This window comes from Lepus europaeus, chromosome X (assembly GCF_033115175.1).
Source record: "Lepus europaeus isolate LE1 chromosome X, mLepTim1.pri, whole genome shotgun sequence".
Classification (NCBI taxonomy): domain Eukaryota; kingdom Metazoa; phylum Chordata; class Mammalia; order Lagomorpha; family Leporidae; genus Lepus; species Lepus europaeus.
In genome coordinates this window covers 93783908-93801182 of record NC_084850.1, presented here as the reverse complement: position 1 = coordinate 93801182, position 17275 = coordinate 93783908, and the positions used below count along the sequence as shown (strand labels likewise).

The 17275-nt window shown below is 38.8% G+C and overlaps 1 pseudogene; it reads left to right on the top strand.

Annotated features, from left to right (window-relative positions):
- Positions 1-515: 515 nt before the first annotated feature.
- LOC133752767 (phospholipid-transporting ATPase ID-like) lies at positions 516-13810 on the top strand (annotated as a pseudogene).
- Positions 13811-17275: the final 3465 nt, after the last annotated feature.

The window sequence follows — 17275 nt, the reverse complement described above, 5'->3', positions numbered from 1 at the left end:
ATCATTAAATCTGTAGTAGTACACAATTCTTCACAATTTGAGACAGACTTAAAGCAAAGTTTGACTAAACATTATATTTGCAGCACAACTGGTACACAGAGGGATAGCTTCAGAGAGGTAGATGGGGAGAAAGGTCATTCTGGGACAAGACATCTACTGAGTCCTGCTAAGACAAGGTCAGGCCCTGAGCAGGCAGTATGCTGGTCTGAACCACCCAGCACGCAGATTTTGCCATCTCTTCCAGACACTGGGTCACAAGTTATGGGGTCCCGTGTTTACTGGGAGAAAAGTACAGAGGGGAGGTCCCCTTCCAGGTCTGCCTCATCAGCCTTGGGTATCAGTATAGGAAAGTGCCAAATGAGGAGGTGGAAAGGAAGTCTGCCAATGAAGTGTGCCCTAAATTTAAGATGAAAGGAAACTAAATTTTTTCTATGATTAAATTTCATTCACAGCTTTAGCACACTGAGAACAGTTGTACCCCTTTCTTAGGCTCTAGAACAATGCTATCAGGAATTATGGACTCCAGGAATGTGTGTGTGTGTGTGTGCACGTACACGTGCTCTGGTGGGGGAGATGATGGCAATTTACTCTCAAGGTGAGGAAGAATACTGAACAAGCCCACCTTTCTCATCTCCCTACACCCTCTGGCTGACAAGTACCTCCATATTAGGACAACACTAGCTTCTGGAGTGCCACCTGTGAGATGTGGCTCCTACCAAACCACTCCACCAGGTTGGAGAATCCTAATGTTTGCCAGCCTCCTCTTTCCATGAGATTTAAGACACCATCCACAACAAAAGACAAAAGCATACTGAATACAAACAAAAGTCAAGGAGAGGCATATGGGATGTGAGGGACCCAGAGGTACCAGCAGGATTCTTGCGTAATCCAGGAATAGGGCACAAGAGCACTTTTGAAAGCTAATTAAGAAAAATGAGATGTTCTTCTCTCTGTAGATTCCTAGACAGGGCCAGGGCAGACTCAATATCTCACAGTTTTTTCTTGGTTTTGGTTCCACATCTGGGCCCCATGTTTTGCCCTTGAGACCCACTTCCTTAACTCCCTAATCAGCGGGAGGGGCTTCAGCCAGGGATGACCCAGCCACTCTGGTGGGACCAGTAGGGCAGTCTTCCAGGAGAAGCAAGTGGTGCAGGGAGTTCCCAGGACCATCGCTGTCTTCACACTGACCAATATGAAGATTTGATTCTTAACCAGAGACAAATGAGATGGAGGAGAACATTGGCTCTTCCTGCAAGATGCTGACAGACAACACGACAGAGGTATTCATTGTCATAGGGCACACTGTCCTGGAGGCGCAGAAAAAATTCAGCAAAGCCTGGAAGAAAACGGTGGGCTGGTCCCACACTGTAGTCAATGGATTAACCTAACAGGAAAAACTTTTCTTCTTCCAAGTTCACTTCTGTCCTGGAAGCCACTGATTGAGATTATGCACAGGTAATCAACGGTCACAACCTGGCCCATGCATTGGAGACAGATGGGAACTGGTGTTACTAGAGACAGCATGGGCCTGCAAAGCTATCATCTGATGCCTGGTGTCCCCTTGCAGAAGGCACAGTTTGTGGAACTGTTTAAGAAGTCCAAGAATGCTGTGACACTTGTCATTGAGGATGGTGTCAACGATGTCAGCATGATCAAAATGGCTCACATTGGTATGGGCAACAGTGGGCAGGAAGGTTTCCAGGCTGTCTTTGGCCTCAGATTATTCCTTTTTGTAGCAAAAGTTCCTGCAGTTCCTCCTGCTGGCGTGTGGTCCATGGTTCTACCTGTGCATGTGTAAGTTCCTCTGTTATTTCTTTTGCAGACACTATGCTTTTGCCATGGTCCACTAATGGTTTGGCTTCTTCTGTGGCTTCTCAGCCCAAACCGTCTATAGCCAGTATTTCAGCCCCCCTCCCCATTTAGCTGTATGTACACTTCACTCCCAGTCCTGTCTCTGTGGGTTCTTGACCAGGATGTCCCAGAGCAGTGAAGCATGGAGTACCCTATGCTGTATGAGCCAGGTCAGCTGACTCTTCTGTTCAACAAGTAAGAGTTCTTCATCTGTGTCAACCAGGGCTCCAATACCTCAACATTGGTTCTTTATCCCCTATGGTGTGCTTGCTGAGGCCACCTGGGATGATGGCATCCAGCTGGCTGACTACCAAACTTTTGCCATCACAGTAGCCATATCGCTGGTCATGATGGTTAGTGCGGAGATTGGGCTGGATGTAGGCTACTGGAGAGCTAGCAATCACTTCTTCATCTGAGGAATCCTCACTGTTTATTTTGCTGTCATCTTTGCCATGCCCAGCAATGGCTCTTTGACATGTTCTTGAACCAGTTCTGGTTTATAGGAAAAGCCCTGAACACGATGACCTGGCCCACAGTGTGGTGTGGCTGATCGTCACTGTTGTTTGCATCATGACTGTTGTCACGTTTTCATTCCTCTGGATCAGCCTGAACCCAGATTGCTTCTCCTCAACATGGTCCACCCCGCACACCTGGTAAGGAAGAAGCAGAAAGTACAAGCGTTGCTGAATGTGGGGAGTCCACCACACAGGGTCCTCACGCTCTGGCTATGCCTTCTCCTGCCAGGAGGACTTAGGAGTTTTCATCTCTGGCCAGGACTTGGATGCCCTGAGTTGGTGACCAGAGCATGAGGGGCCGGCTGGTCAATGACGGAACAGTGTGTCAGAATTTATTGCTCCCCGGATAGACTGTCCTGCCTTTCATTTACATATATCTTTCTGGGTCAGCCTGCAACACTGCCATCCCATGCGAAGGCAGTTTGCTTCCCAGCTGTTCCACTTCTGATCCAGCTCCCTCTTAATGGCCTGGGAAAAAGAGCAGAAGATGACTGAATGGTTTGGGCTTCTGCCACCCATGTGGGAGTTCCAGATGAAGCTGCTGGCGGCTGACTTTAGCTTGGCCCAGTCTTGGCCATTGGGGCCTTCTAGTGAGTGATCCAGGGAAGGCAAGATAGCCCCCGCTCTGGCTCTCTCTGGCTCTCTCAATCTCCTTCTCTCTCCATAATTTAATTTTCAAGTAAAAAATAAATCTTTAAAAAATCAAATAAATAAGTCTTTTTAAAATATTTACTGTTTTTTGAGTAAAATTGGCATCTTTTCTTTTGATTATTGCTTATAGGGTTTGTAAACATTCCTGCTGGACCATGGTCTTTTTAAATTTTCATTTTAATTAATTTTAAAAGACTCACTATGACATGTAGATGCACGTTTTTGAACATAACGATATTCACTTCCTCCACCCTTCCAACTCGCTCTCCTTACCATCCTCTATCCTACCTTTCTAGTTTTTTTTCATTTTTAAAATAAAAAAATTAATTCATATTATATTAAAATCTTAATAATCTCAGTATGACATGTAGATGCGAGTCTATGAACATAATGATATTCACTTCCTCCACCCTTCTAACTCCTCCTCCCTACCATCTTCCATCCTTCTACCTTTCTGTTTTTTTTTTAAATTTTTAAGATAAGAAATTTTAGTTTATATTATATTAAAATCTTAATAATCCCCAAATAAGAGGTTTAAAAAGTTAAAAAAGCCATAGTTTAGTGAGAATGCAGACAATGGTCATACAAATGATTTAATGTTTAAGTGACCATTTTACTCTTATACAACTTTTTTATTCATTCATTATTTAATTCAATGAAATACAATTGATGACAAGTTAGCACATAATATTTCCTCTGTGGTTATAAAATAATAATTTAGTTCATTTACAATTTCAGCTATTTCTTCTCAACAGTTTATGCACATGAATATTTTTATACAAATTGAAACGAAAACAATTGCATATCACATTTCTTGTATTCTATTAGTTACCATCCATCAAAGGAAATGTGTGGTATTTGTCTTCTTGGGACTGGCTAATTTCACTAAATAAGGTAATTGCATCCAGTTTATTGTGATAGAAGAGTTCATATTTCTTATGCCTGAATATTTCATATATTTGTACATATATACATATATATATATATACATTCCACTTTTTCTTAATCCAGTCATCAATTTATGGGCATATGTGTTGCTTCCATATCTTAGCTATTATGAGTTGAGTGATAATAAATATTGTGTTGGGGGCGGAGCCAAAATGGCGGATAGTGAGGATGTGCACCGATAGTCTGGGAAAATTTAGTTTCATAAAAGTGGAATTACTGTAGCCTCAGGAAAAGACTCAAGAAAAAAATTGCAGAGGAAACGCTTCCGGATCTAGTGGATGTGACACAGAGGACCTACAGGGAGCCCACTGCGTGGAAGACCTGCTGCGGGAGCCGAGCCGCAGAATATTGAACGGGAGGTAAGACAAAAGCCTCAGAAACCCGAGACATTGGTGGGGAAAGGCAGAGGACTCTCTCTCCACTTGAGCAAAAGAAAGAGCAGGCACCATTTTACATATGTAAAGTGGCAACGAGTACACAACTCAGTAACTTTGGGTCTATGGTGAAACTTGAGAACACATTGAGGGCTGCATAAACTCTTTGTGTGGTCCCAGGGGTAGATCAAACGAATACTCACAGAGGCCAGATTTCAACTACCCTCAATTCCACTCACATGTGCAGAATTACTTCCCAACTGAGTCAAAGAGAGAGAGAGAGAGAGAGAGAGAGAGAGAGAGAGAGAGATACAGCAAGGAGCAAGGGAGAGAACAATCTGGGTGAGTCACATTTTGCACAGCCTTAAACCTGAAGAATCAAGCAGAGCTCTCTGGCCACACCCATCATAGCCTCTAGGATCCATCAAAGTAGACAGCCCATGTAGAGGCATAGTATAACGAGAAAAAAACACAACAGCAAAAAAAAAAAAACCATAAATTATCTCCAACATGCCGAACAACAAACATAGAAGCTGAGGTAACAAGAGCAAGGAAGACACTATGATGACCCCAAATAATAAAGACACGCCAATGCAAGATTATGAAGATGAAGAGATAGAGGAAATGCAAGAAGCAGATCTCAAAAATTGATAAGAACATTAAGAAGTTCTCAAAAACAAATTCTTGAACTACAGAAATCCTTAATGGACAAGATAGAAAATCTGTCGCGCGAAAATGAAACATTAAGGAGGAATCCAAATGAAATGAAACAACTAGTAGAATATGAAACTGTGATAGTGACACAATGAAATGAAGAACTCAATAGATCAAATGACAAACACATTAGAGAGCCTTAAAAACAGAATGGGTGAAGCAGAAGAGAGGATATCGGAATTAGAAGACAGAGAACAGGAAAGGAAACAGGCAAACCAAAGAAAAGAAAAGAAATCAGAAATCTAAAAAATACTGTCAGGAATCTACAGGAGACTCTTAAAAAACCCAACATTTGGGTTCTAGGAGTTCCTGAAGGCATGGAGAGGGAGAAAGGATTAGAAGGCCTTTTTAGTGAGATACTAGCAGAACATTTCCCAGGTTTGGAGAAGGACAGAGACATCCTAGTACTGGAAGCTCATAGAACCCCTAATAAACATGACCAAAAGAGATGCTCACCACGACACGTCGTAATCAAACTCACCACAGTGAAAAATAAAGAAAAGATCCTAAAATGTGCAAGAGAGAAACGCCAGATTACTCTCAGAGGATCTCCAGTTAGACTCACAGCTGACTTCTCATCAGAAACCCTAAAGCTAGGAGAGAATGGCAAGATATAGCCCAGATACTAAGAGAGAAAAACTGCCAGCCCAGAATATTATATCCTGCAAAACTCCAATTTGTGAATGAAGGTGAAATAAAGACCTTTCACAGCAAACAGAAATTGAAAGAATTTGTTGCCACTCGACCAGCCCTGCAAAAGATGCTTAAAGATGTGTTACATATAAAAACACAGAAACATGGTCACCAATATGAAAGAAGGTAAAGGAAGGAAACCTCACAGTAAAAGATCACAGGAATCTCAAACCATATATTAAAAAAATCTTTGGCAAATGACAGGGCAAAGTTACTCCTTCTCAATAGTCACATTGAATGTTAATGGCCTGAACTGTCCAGTTAAAAGACTCCGATTGGCTGATTGGGTTAAGGAACAAAACCCATCTTTTTGCTGCTTACAAGAAACTCATCTTTCCAACAATGATGCATACAGACTGAAAGTGAAAGGCTGGAAAAAGATATACCATGCCAACAGAAATGAAAAAAGAGCGGGCGTAGCCATCTTAATATCGGGCAACATAAACTTTACCACAAAAACTGTTAGGAGAGACAAAGAGGGGCACTATTTAATGATTAAGGGATCCATTCAACAGGAAGATATAATGATTATCAATGTATATACACCTAATTACAGGGCACCAGCTGATTTAAAAGACTTGTTAATGGACTTAAAGGGAGACTTAGACACCAATACAATAGTTCTGGGGTACTTCAATACTCCACTCTCAGAGATAGACAGATCAACAGGACAGAAGATCAACAAGGAGACAGTAGATTTAAATGACACTATAGCCCAAATGGATCTAACAGATATCTACAGAACATTTCATCCTACATCTAAAGACTTTGCATTCTTCTCAGCAGTACTTGGAACCTTCTCTAGGATTGACCACATAATAGGCCATAAAGCAAGTCTCAGCAAATTCAAAAGAATTAGAATCATACCATGCAGCTTCTCAGACCACAAAGGAATGAAATTGGAAATTAGCAACTTGGGAATCCCTAGAGCGTGTGCAAACGCATGGAGATTGAACAACATGCTCCTGAATGAACAATGGGTCATAGAAGAAATCAAAAGAGAAATCAAAAATTTTCTGGAAGTAAATGAGGATAACAGCACAACATACAAAAACCTATGGGATACAGCAAAAGCAGTGTTAAGAGGAAAGTTTATATCAATAGGTGCCTACATCAAGAAATTGGAAAGGTACCAAATAGATGAGCTTTCAAGTCATCTCAAGGATCTAGATAATCTGCAGCAAACCAAACCCAAACCCAGTAGAAGAAGGGAAATAATTAAAATCAAAGAAGAAATAAACAGGATTGAATCCAAAAAAACATTACAAAAAATCAGCCAAACAAGGGGCTGGTTTTTTGAAAAAATAAACAAAATTGACACCCCACTGGCCCAACTAACTAAAAAAAGAAGAGAAAAGACCCAAATCAATAAAATCAGAGATGAAATTGGAAACATAACAACAGACACCACAGAAATAAAAAGAATCATCAGAAATTACTACAAGGACTTGTATGCCAGCAAACAGGGAAATCTATCAGAAATGGACAGATTCTTGGACACATACAACCTACCTAAATTGAGCCAGGAAGATATAGGAAACCTAAACAGACCCATAACTGAGACAGAAATTGAAACAGTAATAAAGGCCCTCCCAACAAAGAAAAGCCCAGGGCCAGATGGATTCACTGCTGAGTTCTACCAGAGATTTAGAGGAGAACTTACTCCAATTCTTCTGAAACTATTCAAAACAATCAAAAAAGAGGGAATCCTCCCAAATTCTTTCTATGAAGCCAGCATCACCTTAATTCCTAAGCCGGAAAATGATGCAGCATTGAAAGAGAATTACAGACCAATATCCCTGATGAACATAGATGCAAAAATACTCAATAAAATTCTGGCCAATAGAATGCACCAACACATCAGAAAGATCCTCCACCCAGACCAAGTGGGATTTATCCCTGGTATGCAGGGATGGTTCAACTTTCGCAAAACAATCAACGTGATGCACCACATTAACAGGCTGCAGAAGAAAAACCATATGATTCTCTCAATAGACGCAGAGAAAGCATTGGATAAAATACAGCACCCTTTCATGATGAAAACTCTAAGCAAACTGGGTATGGAAGGAACATTCCTCAGATATATCAAAGTAATATATGAAAAACCCAAGGCCAACATCCTATTGAATAGGGAAAAATTGGAAGCATTTCCGCTGAGATCTGGTACCAGACAGGGATGCCCACTCTCACCACTGCTATTCAATATAGTTCTGGAAGTTTTAGCCAGAGGTATTAGGCAAGAAAAAGAAATTAAAGGGATACAAATTGGCAAGGAAGAACTCAAACTATCCCTCTTTGCAGATGATATGATTCTTTATTTAGGGGACCCAAAGAACTCTACTAAGAGACTGCTGGAACTCATCGAAGAGCTTGGCAAAGTAGCAGGATATAAAATCAATGCACAAAAATCAACAGCCTTTGTATACACAGGCAATGCCACGGCTGAGGAAGAACTTCTAAGATCCATCCCATTCACAATAGCTACAAAAACAATCAAATACCTTTGAATAAACTTAACCAAGGACGTTAAAGATCTCTACGATGAAAATTACAAAACCCTAGAGAAAGAAATAGAAGAGGATACCAAAAAATGGAGAAATCTTCCATGCTCATGGATTGGAAGAATCAATATCATCAAAATGTCTATTCTCCCAAAAGCAATTTATACATTCAATGCAATACCAATCAAGATACCAAAGACATTCTTCTCAGATCTGGAAAAAATGATGCTGAAATTCATATGGAGACACAGAAGACCTCCAATAGCCAAAGCAATCTTGTACAACAAAACAAAGCCGGAGTCATCACAATACCAGATTTCAGGACATACTACAGGGCAGTTGTTATCCAAACAGCATGGTACTGGTACAGAAACAGATGGATAGACCAATGGAACAGAACAGAAACACCAGAAATCAATCCAAACAACTACAGCCAACTTATATTTGATCAAAGATCCAAAACTAATCCCTGGAATAAGGACAGCCTATTCAATAAATGGTGCTGGGAAAATTGGATTTCCACGTGCAGAAGATTGAAGCAAGACCCCTACCTTTCACCTTACACAAAAATTCACTCAACATGGATTAAAGACTTAAATCTACGACCCGACACCATCAAATTATTCGAGAGCATTGGAGAAACCCTGCAAGATATAGGTACAGGCAAAAACTTCTTGGAAAAGACCCCAGAAGCACAGGCAGTCAAAACCAAAATTAACATTTGGGATTGCATCAAATTGAGAAGTTTCTGTACTTCAAAAGAAACAGTCAGGAAAGTGAATAGGAAATCGAATGAATGGGAAAAAATATTTGCAAACTATGCTACAGATAAAGGGTTGATAACAAGAATCTACAAAGAAATCAAGAAAATCTACAACAACAACACAAACAACCCACTTAAGAGATGGGCCAAGGACCTCAATAGACATTTTTCAAAAGAGGAATTCCAAATGCCCAACAGACACATGAAAAAATGTTCAAGATCACTAGCAATCAGAGAAATGCAAATCAAAACCACAATGAGGTTTCACCTCACCCCGGTGAGAATGGCTCACATTCAGAAATCTACCAACAACAGATGCTGGAGAGGATGTGGGGAAAAAGGGACACTAACCCACTGTTGGTGGGAATGCAAACTGGTTAAGCCACTATGGAAGTCAGTCTGGAGATTCGTCTGATACCTTAACATAACCCTACCATACAACCCAGCCATCCCACTCCTTGGAATTTACCCAAAGGAAATTAATTTGGCTAATAAAAAAGCCGTCTTCACATTAATGTTTATTGCAGCTCAATTCACAATAGCTAAGACCTGGAACCAACCCAAATGCCCATCAACAGTAAACTGGATAAAGAAATTATGGGACATGTACTCCATAGAATACTATGCAGCAGTAAGAAACAATGAAACCTGGTCATTTGCAAAAGATGGAGGAATCTGGAAAACATCATTCTGAGTGAATTAAGCCAGTCCCAAAGAGACAAATATCATTTGTTTTCCCTGTTCGGCGACAACTAACTGAGCACCAAAGGGGAAACCTGTTAAGTGAAATGGACACTATAAGAAACAATGACCTGATCAGCTCTTATCCTGACTCTTGTTGTACAATGTAATAATTTATCCTTTTAGTATTTGTTGTTGTTGTTGTAGTTGTTGTTCTAGTACTAGTGGTTGAACTCTGTAATTAACACACAATTATTCTTAAGTGTTTAAATTTTAACTGAAAAGGGTTCACTGTTAAATTTAAGAGTGGAAAAAGTGAGGGAGGAGATATACAGTTTGGGACATGCTCAATTGTACTTGCCCCAAATGGTGGAGTTAGAAATGTGCCAGGGGATTCCAATGCAATCCCATCAGGGTGGCATGCACCAATCCCATCTCACTAGTCCAAGTGATCAATTTCAGTTCACAATTGATGGCTCTGATAGGTCTAAGAGTCAAAGGGATCATACAAACAAGACAAGTGTCTGCTAATACTAACTGATAGAATCAAAAAGGGAGAGAACATTCCAACATGGGAAGCAGGATACACAGCAGACTCATAGAATGGCAGATGTCCTAAACAACACTCTGGCCTCAGAATCAGCCCTTAAGGTATTCGGATCTGGCTGAAGATCCCATGAGAGTATTGTAGGCATGGAATGCCAAGATACCATGGAAAAGAAAGAAAGAAGAAGACCTAAATGAAAGATCTCTGCGAATGAGATCCCAGTGGAAAGAACGGGGCCATCAAAGAAGGAGGTACCTTTCTCTGAAGGGAGGAGAGAACTTCCACTTTGGCTATGACCCTATCGGAATAAGACCAAAGTCAGAGAACTCTAAAGGCTTCCATAGCCCTGGGAACTCATGACTAGAGCCTAGGGAGATTACTGACGCCATGAACAGGAGTGTCAAATTGTTAAGTCAGCAACAGGAGTCACTGTGTACTTACATCCCATGTGAGATGTGTCCTTAATATGTTGTCTAATGTGCAGTGATGCTATAACTAGTACTGAAACAGTATTTTTACACTTTGTGTTTCTGCATGGGTACAAACTGATGAGATCTTTACTAATTATATACTGAATCGATCTTCTGTATATAAAGATAATTGGAAATAAAAAAAAACCTGGTGTTAAATTGGAAATGGCATAGAAAATTTATTAATTTTTTTAAAAAAATATTATAGGATCTCTGTCTTTAATGTGCTGCATACTGTTATTTAATGCTATAACTAGTACTCCAGCAGTATTTTTTTTCATTTTGTCTTGCTTTATGGGGGCAAACTGTTAAAATCTTTACCTAATATATACTAAACTGATCTTCTGTAAAAAATAAATAAGTAAATATTGTGGCATAGATATAACTCTTTCATATGCTGATATCATTTCATTTGGATAAATTCCTAGAAATGGAATGGCTGAATCATATGACGGATCTAACTTTAGATTTCTGAGGAATCTCCATATTGTCATCCATTAAGGATATAATAACATGCATCCCACCAACAGTGGATTATGGAAACTTTTCCCCACATCATTTTCATCATTTATTGTTTTCTTTTCTTTTTTTATTTCTGTACAAAAAGCATTCTAACTGGTGTGAAGTTAAATATCACTGTGGTTTTGATTGGCATCTCCATGATGGCTAGAGATCCTGAGAATTTTTTTTTATCATTTTTTATTTAGTAAATATAAATTTCCAAAGTACAGTTTATGGATTACAATGGCTTTCCCCCCATAATCTCCCTCCTACTCGCACCCCTCCCACCTCCCACTCCCTCTCCCATTCCATTCACATCAAGATTCATTTTCAATTATCTTTATATACAGAAGATCGATTTAGTATATATTAAGTAAGGATTTCATCAGTTTGCACCCACACAGAAACACAAAGTGTAAAATACTGTTTCAGTACTAGTTATAGCATTACTTCACGTTGGACAACACATTAAGGACAGATCTCACATGAGAAGTAAGTACACAGTGACTCCTGTTGTTGACTTAACAATTTGACACTCTTGTTTATGGCATCAGTAATCTCCCTAGGCTCTAGTCATGAGTTTACAAGGCTATGGAAGCCTTTAGGGTTCGCTGACTTCGATCTTATTCCAACAGGGTCATTTTACATGTGTCTGTTGGGCATTTAAATTTACTCTTTTGAAAAATGCCTATGGGGCTACCACTGTGGCACAGTTGGTTAATCCTCTGCCTGTGGTGCTGGCATCCCATATGTTCCCTGATTCTGTTTCTGGATGCTCCTCTTCTCATTTAGCTCTCTGCTATGGCCTAGGAAAGCAGTATATGATGGCCCAAACACTTGGATTCTGTACTCACGTGGAAGAATAAGAATGGAGGAAGCTCCTTGCTCCTGGCTTTGGATCAACTCGGTTCCAGCCATTGTGGCCATTTAGGGAGTGAACCAGCTGATTGAAATCCATTCTCTCTGTCTTTCCCCATCACTGTCTGTAAATCTACCTCACAAATAAGTAAATATAATATTTAATAAAATAGAAAAATGCTTCTTCAATTCCTTTTCCATTTTCTTAACTGGATTGTTTGTTTTGCTGTGCAGAATCTTATTACCTTGACATATTCCCATAAGAACTCTTTGATATGACAATGTCTTGTAGAGTTTTCCCAATGTTCACCTCTATTAATTCTGTGGTATCAGAACAACGATTTATATCCTTGATCCCTTTTGATTTGTTTTGGCATAAGGTATAAAGTAAGATTGATGTTTCATACTTTTGCACGTAGAGATCCAGTATTCCCTGCACTATTTGTGGGAAAGACTGTCCTCTCCTCCAGGATTGATTTTAATGCTTGGTCAAATTAGTCAAAACAGTCAAATTGGTTAGTTTTTACATCTGGATTGATTTTGGGAATTATGTTCCACTGGTCTACATGTCTATTTTTGTGTCAATGCCCATCTGTTTTTATTTATAACTGCCCCAGTTTATGTCTTGAAATCTGGTATTGTTATGAGTCCAGCTTTGTTTTTCTTGTTTAGTCTTGCTTTAGGTATTTGGTGTCACTTGTATTTCAATATGAATTTTAGCAGCTATTTTGATAGATCAGAGATGAATTTCATTGATATTTTGTTTGGAATCTCATTGAAACTGTAAATTGCTATCAGTAATCTGAACATTTTGGTATTAATTCTTCCTATCCGATACGATAGGAGATTTTTCTGTTTTTTTTTTCTGTGTATTCTATTTCTTCATTTTGCATTTTGTAATTTTATCATAGAAATCCTTCACTTCCTTGGTTAAAATTCTTCCAAGGTACTTATATTTTTGTAGTTGTTGTGAAAGTTACTGATCTTACAAGTTTTTTTTTTTTTATCATCCATGGCTTTGTATTTCTAATAAAAAGACTATTGATTTTTTTGTGTTAGTTTTATAGCAGCACCTTTACTAAATTGCCAAATTGTCTCATGAGTCCCAATAATCTCTTATTGGATTCATTTGATTCCCATAAATACAGAATCTTGTCATTTGCAAATAGGGATAATTTAACTTCCTCCTTTCCAATTTGTATGCAGTTTATTACTTTTTCTTATCTAATTGTTTGACCAAAAATTCTAGGACTATACTGAACAGCAGCCGTGAAAGCTGACATCCTTGTCTGGTTCGAGATATTAGTGAAAATGCTTCCAACTTTCCCACATTCAATATGATACCCAAGGTGGCTTTGTCATATATTGGCTTGATTGTGTTGAGGGATGTTCCTGCATAACTCATTTTCTTAAGATCTTTCTCAAGAAATGATGTTTATTTTATCAAATGCTTTGTCTGCATCTATTTATATAATCACATGGGGTTTATTTTTCAGTGTGGTAATGTGATGCATCTCATTATTGATTTGTGTATATTGAACCATCTCTGTATTCCAGGAATAAATTGCACTTGAATCAGGTGAATGATCTTTCTTATTTGTTGTTGGATTTGATTAGCAATATTTTGTTGTGGATTTTTCCAACTATGTTACCCAAAGATATTGCTCTATTATTCTCTTTCTTTCTTGTGTCTTTTTCAGGTTTAGGACTTACGGTGTTGCTGGCCTCATAAAAGGAGTTTGAGAGGATTCCCTCACTTTGCATTGTTTTATTTTTAAATAATTTGTTCAGAATTAGAATTAGATCTTGAAAATTTTGGTAGAATTCAGCACTGAGGTCATCTGGTCCTGGGCTTTTCTTTGTTGGGAGTATCTACATTACTGATTAAATTGCTGTCTCTGTCTTAGCTATTGTTCTGTTTGTGTTTTCCATGTCTTCATGACACAATTTGGTAGATTATATGTGTGCAAGAGTATGCCCAGTTTTCTAGATTTTTCATTTTGTTGGCATATCCTTGTTTCTATTAATTTCTGATGATTCTGTTTTGTTTCTGTGATATTCCTTGATGTATCTCCTTTTTCATCTCTGATTTTACTGATATTTGTCTTCTTGCTCTTTCTTGGGTTGTTGGGCCAATTGTGTATCAATTTTTCTTATTTTTTAAAAAATCCAGCTCTTTATTTTGCTGATATTTTGCATTTTTTGTTTCAGTTTTGTTCATTTCTTCTTGATTTAAATTAATGGCTTCCTTCTACTAATTTGACATTTGGTTTGTACTTTTTCTAGATACTCGATATGAATTGATGGCTCATTATCTGATATATTTCCAATTTGTTTATTAACCACTAACTGCTATAGACTTCCCTCGTAGCGCTGCTTTTGCTGTAATGCATGTTTTGATGTGCTGTCATGTTCATTTGTTTCCAGGAATTTTTTTTTATTTCCTTTTTGATTTTTTTTCTATGATTCACTCTTCACTCAGGTGTGTGTTTTTCAGCCTACATATGCTTGCATATGTCCTAGAGATTCTTGAGTTGCTTATTTCTAGCATCATTTCATTGTCAGAAAAGATGTGTGGTATGATTTCAATACTTTTGATTTTGTTGAGACTTGTTTTATGGCCTAGCATGTGGTCTATCCTAGAGAATGTTCTAATGTGCTGGTGAGTAGACTTCACATTCTACAACTGTGGGATGAAAGTTCTGTAGACAACAGTTAGGTCTATCTGGTCCACATGGTATATTAACTATGTTGTTTCTTTGTTGATTTTCTGTCTTGTTGATGTGTTCATTGCTGAAGGTGGGTTGTTGAAGTCCCCCATTAGTATTGAATTGGAGTCTCTGTGTCCCTTTAGATTCATTACAGTTCTTCTATTTTTTAAAAATTTATTTATTTGTAATTCAGAGTTACACAGAGAGAAGGAGAGGCAGAGAGAGAGAGAGAGAGAGAGAGAGAGAGAGAGAAATCTTTTGTATGCTGGTTTATGCCTCAACTGGCCACAATGGCTGGAGGTGTGTTGAACCAAAGTCAGGAGCCAGGAGCATCCCACATGGGAACAGGGGCCCAAGGACCTGGGCCATCTTCTGCTTTACCAGGCCATAGCAGAGAGCTGGATCAGAATTGGAGCAGCTGGGACTTGAACTGGCAGCCATATGGGAAACTGGCACCAAAGGCGTCGGCTTTTCCCACTACTCCAAAGCTCTGGTCCCTACATTTCTTTTAAATATCCAGGTGCCCTGTAATTGGGAGCATATACATTTATTGTGTTCACATCTTCCATTTTAATTGATCTCTTACCATTACATAGTTCCTTTATTTTTTCAATTCTAAAAGTTTTTGTGTTAAAATCTATTTTTTTTTCTTATCCTAAGATGGATGAACCTGCTCTTTTTTTTTTTGGTTTCAATTAGCATGGAAAATCATTTCCTATCCTTTAAATTTCAGTCTGCAAGTATCTTTGCTGGTGATTTGTGTTTCTAATAGGCAGCAAATAGATGAGTCTTTCTTAAATCCATTCAGTGAGTCTGAATCTTTTTTTTTTAACTTTTATTTAATGAATATAAATTTCCAAAGTATAGCTTATGGGTTACAATGGCTTCCCCCCTCCCATAACTTCCCTCCCGCCCGCAACCCTCCCACCTCCCGCTACCTTTCCCCTTCCATTCATGTAAAGATTCATTTTCAATTCTCTTTGTATACAGAAGATCAATTTAGTATATATTAGGTAAAGATTTCAACATTTTGCCCATATAGCAACATCAAGTGAAAAAACTGCCATTGGATTACTCATTATAGCATTAAGTAGTAATGTACAGCACATTAAAGACAGAGATCCTACATAATTTTTTTTTCAAAATAATTAATTTTCTATGCCATTTCCATTTTAACACCAGGTTGTTTTTTTTTTTCATTTCCAATTCTCTTTATATACAGAAGATCACTTCAGTATATAATTAGCAAAGACCTCATCAGTCTGCGCCCACACAGAAACGCAAAGTATAAAAATACTGTTTCAGTACCAGTCATAGCATCACTTGGCTTTAGACGACACATTAGGGACAGATCCCACATGGGGTGTAAGTACACAGTGACTCCTGTTGCTGACTTAACAATTTGACACTCCTGTTCATGGCGTCAGTAATCTCCCTAGGCTCTAGTCATGAGTTGCCAGGGCTATGGAAGCCTTTAGAGTTCGCTGACTCTGGTCTTATTCCGATAGGGTCATAGTCAAAGTGGAGGTTCTCTCCTCCCTTCGGAGAAGGGTACCTCCTTCTTTGATGGCCCCGTTCTTTCCACTGGGATCTCATTCACAGAGATCATTCATTTAGGTCTTTTTTTTTTTCCATGATATCTTGGCTTTCCATGCCTGCTATACTCTCATGGGCTCTTCAGCCAGATCTGAATGCCTTGAGGGCTGATTCTGAGGCCAGAGTGTTGTTTAGGACATCTGCCATCCTATGAGTCTGCTGTGTATCCCACTTCCCATGTTGGATCTTTCTCTCCCTTTTTGATTCTATCAGTTAGTATTAGCAGGTACTTGTCTTGTTTGTGTGATCTCTTTGACTCTTAGACCTATCAGAGCTATCAATTGTGAGCTGAAATTGATCACTTGGACTAGTGCGATGGCATTGGTACATGCCATCTTGATGGGATTGTGTTGGAATCCCCTGCACATTTCTAACTCCACCATTTGCGGCCAGTCCGATTGAGCATGTTCCAAATTGTTCATCTCCTCCCTCTCTTTTTCCACTCTTAGATTTAACAGGGATCACTTTTCAGTTAAAATTTAAACACCTGAGAATAATTGTGTGTTAATTACTGAGTTCAACCAATAGTACTAGAACAACAACAACAACAACAAATACTAAAAAGGATAAAGTATTACATTGTTCATCTAAAGTCAGGACAGGAGCTGATCAGTTCATTGTTGCTTATAGTGTCCATTTCACTTAACAGGTTTCCTCTTTGGCGCTCAGTTGTCACCGATCAGGGAAAACAAATGATATTTTTCTCTTTGGGACTGGCTTAATTCACTCAGCATGATGTTTTCCAGATTGCTCCATCTTGTTGCAAATGACTGGGTTTCATTGTTTCTTACTGCTGTATAGTATTCTATGGAGTACATGTCCCATAATTTCTTTATCCAGTCTACTGTTGATGTGCATTTGGGTTGGTTCCAGGTCTTAGCTATTGTGAATTGAGCTGCAA